This window comes from Molossus molossus, unplaced genomic scaffold (genome assembly GCF_014108415.1).
Source record: "Molossus molossus isolate mMolMol1 unplaced genomic scaffold, mMolMol1.p scaffold_m16_p_15, whole genome shotgun sequence".
Classification (NCBI taxonomy): Eukaryota; Metazoa; Chordata; class Mammalia; order Chiroptera; family Molossidae; genus Molossus; species Molossus molossus.
In genome coordinates, this window is record NW_023425350.1 from 14,275,246 (window position 1) to 14,281,245 (window position 6,000).

The 6,000-nt window shown below is 45.7% G+C and overlaps 1 protein-coding gene across 1 annotated transcript in view; it reads right to left on the reverse strand.

Annotated features, from left to right (window-relative positions):
* ITSN2 (intersectin 2) overlaps positions 1-4,993 on the reverse strand; it is a 123,130-nt gene extending 118,137 nt beyond the window's left edge. Inside the window, exon 1 of the mRNA XM_036263503.1 lies at positions 4,920-4,993. The gene's annotated coding sequence lies outside the window, so the exon portion shown is untranslated. The remainder of the gene's footprint in view (positions 1-4,919) is intronic.
* Positions 4,994-6,000: the final 1,007 nt, after the last annotated feature.

The following is a 6,000-nucleotide window of genomic DNA, read 5'->3' on the forward strand; positions in this document are numbered from 1 at the left end:
TAGGGATCAAACCTACAACCTAGGTATGTGGCCTGAACCAGTGACCTCTTGGTGCATGGGACAATGCTCAATTCACTAAGCCACACTGGGCAGGCAACTATTCTTAATATATAAGGAATTCTTAGAAATAACCAAGATATAAACCAAAAAGTGAGAAAAGGTCCTCTCTTCTACCATTTTCTACCATTATGGTTTACAGGGCTTACCACAAAGTTAGAGAATGAATGCTACACTTGCATTCTTAGCCTGCATCATTCTTGGCAAATTTCATTAATCTTGAAGTTCTAATTTATATTCACCAAAAGTATTTTTATACTCACTAAATGTTACATAAATTGCAAAATTTATTAACGTGACCTACTTAATTCTTATATTTATGTGATCATTTTTAAGTGCCAAGGAGGAGGAGCAGGGTGGTAAGAAGTGTCCAAATGACTATGCCAAAGTGTTTAAACAGAAAGAAACGATAAAGCAACAGTTATCAGTGTCCTCCAAACTCTCAGAGCAAATCCTGCTGGGTCCTTATCTATGCAGATCTGCAATCTGACACTACCAATCATTCTTTTCTCTTTCTTTCTTTTCACACTGCTGACCATTCTTGGCCATTCTTGACCATTATCAACCTCACACTAGTCAAACACTCCTCCCACTGAAAAGTGGATGTTATTTAAGTACAGGGATTCAACGATTTTGAAGAAATAATCTAAAGCAATAGTTTCTTTTGCAGATAGAAAACAGTTCTTCCTTTAGGCTATATATTTGGTGGCCTCCCCCCCCACCCCCGCAACAATTAAGGGGGTTAAAAGAGCAGATTCTTTGTTGGGAGATAGTGGGTCAGTTCTTCTACTCTCTTTTCCAACCTTCTTATATGGATTGTTTTGTATACCTACTGCCGAAGCCAGCACTTTCATCCATTGTTTTGAAGGAAAGATTAAAACTTAAGAGCAAAAAAACTAATTTCTTTTTCAGTCACTAGGTTAAAACACACACAAACGGACTAGCTAGTTTAGTTTGAAATTTCTCATTGAAGCAACTTGGAATAATAGCACATTATGCCAATAGCTCATTTCTTAAGCACATATACTACGCAGTAGTCACTGTGCTAAGACATACAACACTATGACATAAGTACGTTAATATCATCCCCACTTTAAAGATGAGGAAACCAGATTATAGGATTAAAATAAATTTCTCAGAGTTATACAGCTATTTGGTGTTGAAACTGGGAGCTTGAAAGTCTGTACCCTATCTACTATAGTAATAAAAATAAATAAAATTTTTATTAAACCACATATACTTTTCTAAAATAAATATGTATTAGTGAAGAAATGATCTAGAAAACATAAAACTGTTGCTTAAATAAAGTTAAATGTCTACCATCTGGTAATACATCCCTCAGTGTCTACCACAACCACTGCTAAATAACTCCACAAGTAAATAAATCAGTGTCCTGATATAGCTGTGAAGTTATTTTTTAAGTGATTTTCTCAAAATAATACCAAACTTTGCAAATGAAATATGTTGCTCCCCTTAGCGTTGTAAAAATACATTATTTCTTGATGTATTCACTGTCCTATTTTTGCTCAGTTTCCTCCCCTCCTCCCCCACTTCCTTTCTGCCTTCAGATCCTGTAGACCAGTTCAGTTCCTCCTTCTCAAGAATACCTATAGGCACACTCTAACCAACAAGACTCTAACATCAGTCACTGTGATCTATAGGTATAGGATGGTATGAAGTCAAAGATGAACTTAAGAAAAAAAAAAAGTTATAGGATGGTATGAAGTTAAACTTAAACATGAACTTAAACATTTCTCCTGCATCTTCGTTTTTAGATCTATTCATTTACAGAATTCTAAACACTTTCCTACTTCACACTTGGAATCCTGCCTTCAACAATTAGCACACTAAAAGAGTCTGCCTTTTTTTAGCCTTTCTTAAAAATAGTTATTCCAGTCCTGGCCAGTTTGCTCGTGTTGGCCTGTGGACCAGAGAGACCCGGGTTCGGTTCCCGATAAGGGCATATACCTTGGTTTCGGGTTGTCCCCGGTCCTGGTTGGGTCATGCGGGTGGCAGCCACTAGATGTGTCCCTTTCACATCGATGTTTCTCTCTCTCTCCCTCCTACTCTAACTGAACAAAAAAATGAAAAAATGTCCTCGGGTAAGGATTAAAAAAAAAAAAAAAGTTATTCCACAAATTTTTCCAGAAATGAGGTATTAAAAAGATCAACACACACACAGAAACGAAAAAAAAGCAAATGCACTATTAGCTGGTAATAAATACATCACTTTTTTTTTTTTTATCCTCACCCGAGGACATTTTTCCATTTTTTGTTCAGGTAGAGTGGGAGGGAGAGAGAGGAACAGAGAGAGAGAAACATCGACGCGAAAGGAACACATCGAGTGGCTGCCAGAGTGGCTGCCACCCGCACGACCAACCAGGGCCGGGGACAAACTGCAACCGAGGCACGCGCCCCTAGCGGGAACCGAACCCGGGTCTCTCAGGACCGGAGGCCGACGCTCTAACCGCTGAGCCAAACCGGCCAGGGCTAAATACATCACATTTTTAATAATGTAATTAGTTTATTCTGAATAATTTCTGAAACTTGTTAATATACATGCTTTACAAGTAAATATAGTCCATAAAATGCTAGTTACGTATCAATGAACTAATATGTACTTGCATTCATTTACTCAACAAATATTTATTGAATGCCCAAATAACTTTTTCTTTTTAAATTTCTGAACTAAGATGAGTGTATCAGATAACTGCACAGGTGCTAAAGTTAGAAGGATCTGGGTTTGAAACCATGGCTCTTGTACTTATTGGCTCAGAGACCTAGAGTAGTCAGTTAACCTCCAGATTAACATTTCACTTATCTATTTGATGGGAGGAAAATAACTACTCACAGAGTCTTTGTGAGCTTTAAGTGATTACGCAAATCATTCAAAAGGCCTACCACGTGGTAAGTGACAAGCATGGTAAATATATCTTAATTATATATATAAAATAAACGACAGGCATGGAAAACATATTTCAATACTGAAGTCATTAAAGGAGATGATGAATAAATGTTGTCTTATTGGAAAGATGCAAATTTGTGAAACTCTGTTTTAAACATACATTAAAAACAAAAATCCTAAGGTTATGTAAGAAATTTTCCACTTTTTAAAAGAGAGACAATTAAGTATATAGGGTGAACTGACCAAACAGTAAAGACAGACAGACAGAAAGAAAGAAAAAGAGAAGCACAAAGAAAATCTTGAAAGCTGCTGAATTTGAGTGATGAGTGTATGATGGTTCCTTATACTATTCTATTTTTGTGAAAATAAAAAATCTCTAAACTATTATTTCCAATCCCAGAGCATGCCTAACACATTTCCTCATATTCAAGAGAGATCAGGATGTTAGCCCTGCGATATGTTGAACTATCAATAGTACTTCCCTGCTTAATAATTCAGTACAGGTCAAGTTTTCTCAGACAATTCTACCTTTCATTATAAAGGTGAGCAAGAGGAATAATTACATGCATTAAAGGGTAAAAAAAAAATGCAAGCTTTTCAGTTGCTTATTAATATTACATTAAAACAGCAGCAGTGCACATTTTTTCCATGTCCTTCAAAAACATGAAATTCTGCTTGCTCTTAAATTAAGCTTTTAAAAACAACTTCCACTTTCTGTACTTTTGAAATTACAAGGGCTATCTGGCAATCATAGCTCAGTAAAACTGAGGGGAAACGAAATCACAAGGGAATCATAGGCACAACCAAAAAGAAAACTAAAGATATGCACATCAGAGTTGCTACTATCTTTAAATTTTGAGGGACACCATTATTAATTTATGCAAAGGTGATGTTTCTAGATTGCGTTTAGTTTTCATCACTGATTAAACAGGAAACCAGCACAGGCAGGGAAGCAAATAATCTTGAGAGGTTTAAGAAGCTTAACCTACAGAGTCTAAATTAAGCTAAGTAAAACAACACAAAATTTCAAGTCACACCTCTCCTTTTTCTGGGTAAGCAAGTAAATACCAGTAATAAAGCACTTATTAAAGCAATCGTGTTTTGCGTTCACCTTTATTCCTATCATAAAGTGGCTTGCCTCTATCAAAAATATTCTTAATTCATAATTAATACAAGTCTCAAACGAAGCACAGTAGCCTTCGGCAATCATTTAAAGATACAGCACAGCATCTTTTCACAGAATGCAAAGCCATCTGTAGTTTCAGCCTCGGTTTACCCATTCACCACGCACATGCAGGCGTCTTTCTAAACATAATGATAAGCAATAAACTTTACCCCGGCCTAAGAGGCTGCATCTCTCCGCGCTTCCCGCACGCCCTGGAGTCCACACGCGGACGTCACTCTAACCTCTCCCAACTTGGGGTCCCGGCGAGCGGTGGGCGCCCAGCATCCCCCCGCTGGCCACCTTGACGCACCGGGATGCGGCTCGGCGGCTTCCGCACCCAGCATCGCCGAGAAGGGAAACCAGCTCCGCGAAAATAGAATGCGTCCCCGAGGAAGCGCGCGGGTGCCCCGAAGGGATATCTTCTGCCGGCACCCCGAAATCGAGGGGCAAGCCGCCCCGGCCCTCGGCGGCGACCGCACCTGCCGGGAGAGGCTGCGGCCGGGGCTGGGCGCCGAGAAGGGTCAGCCCGGCCCCGGCTCCTTGGCGTCTCCCCGGCCGCGCGGCGGGGGCAGGAACCCGGGTCTGGAGGTTTCCGCCCGGCGCCGCCAAGCCCGCCAGGGGCCTAGCTCGAGGGCAGCCCGGGCTCCCGAGGACCCGTCCGCGTTCTCCGCGGCGCGCAGCCGGCGCCCAGCCCGGCCCCAGGGGCCGCCCGCGGAGGGAGCGACCGCGTCCGCACCTGCCCCGCGCCCCGCGCCCCGCGCCCCGCTGCAGCCGGGCTGCCGCTTCACCCACCTGGCTCTCCACCGCGCCTCCTGCCCGCCACAGCGCGACCTCGCGCCCCTCGGCACCCGCAGCGGGGAGACCTGCTCGGCCGCCGCCGCGTCCCTAGCCAGGCCGCCGGCAGCGAACCTGTTGCGCAGCCTGTCACGGCCGCTCGGGCTGCGCGGCGCCGACTCAGCCCCACAACAACATGGCGGCCGCAGCCTCCGCAGGAAGCCGGGGGCGGGGAGGCAGGCGACGGGCCGGGCAGCTGACGGCCCGCCCGCCCGCTGCCGGGCACCGACTTCCCACCTCCGCGAGCCCGAAGGTGGCCGGGGCGCGGCTCCTCGCTCGCAGAGCCCCAGCCCTAGTGCTCTGCTCTCCCCTCCGGGAGGCCTCGAACCCCGGACCCGCGGCCCGTCCTGGAGCTGCGAAGACCCACCTGGCTCCTCCTCCCCGAGGTGACATGTTGAACTTGGGTGGTGCGCTTCCTGCCTCCCGCATGTCTCTGTGGCACCCAGCTGGGGCTGTCTCGGGAGGCTTGTCACTCACTGAGGTTTCTGTGCCGGTCGGAGAGCACGATTCCCTGGGAAGCGGGGTGCGGTGGGACAAGGAGGCGTTCCGTCCCCACCCTTGCTCCTGGGTCTGTTACAGGCCTCTGGAACCCTCCCCAGGGACCTCTGAAAGAATAACCATGCCCAGTGGTCAAGCATCCGGCATTCCTTTCCCACCTCCATAACACACACACAAGGCCACCAAGGTAGGGCCTCCTACCCCCTCCGCAGACGACAGCAACCCCGCTATACTGTCCCTGAGCAGTAGGAAGACCGTCGTCTCCCGAACTCCGAACCCCGCTACCTGCAGACCTGCAGTAGCTGAACCTTCTCCCCGACCCCATCGCCGCCCAACAGCTCCCAGTCTCACAAAAGACCGAATTTCAGCTCATGTCACCACCACATACAGAGGGCTTGCCCTTGACACTCCTTTAAGAGAAGGCTTTCTGTTAGTTGGGGTCAGGGGAGGAGTCCCTGGTTCCTATTGGCGCAACAAATAGGGTACAAGACTCAAAGTTTCTTTTGGCTTTTAGAGGCAGAGTGGGGGCTGGTCCGGTGTT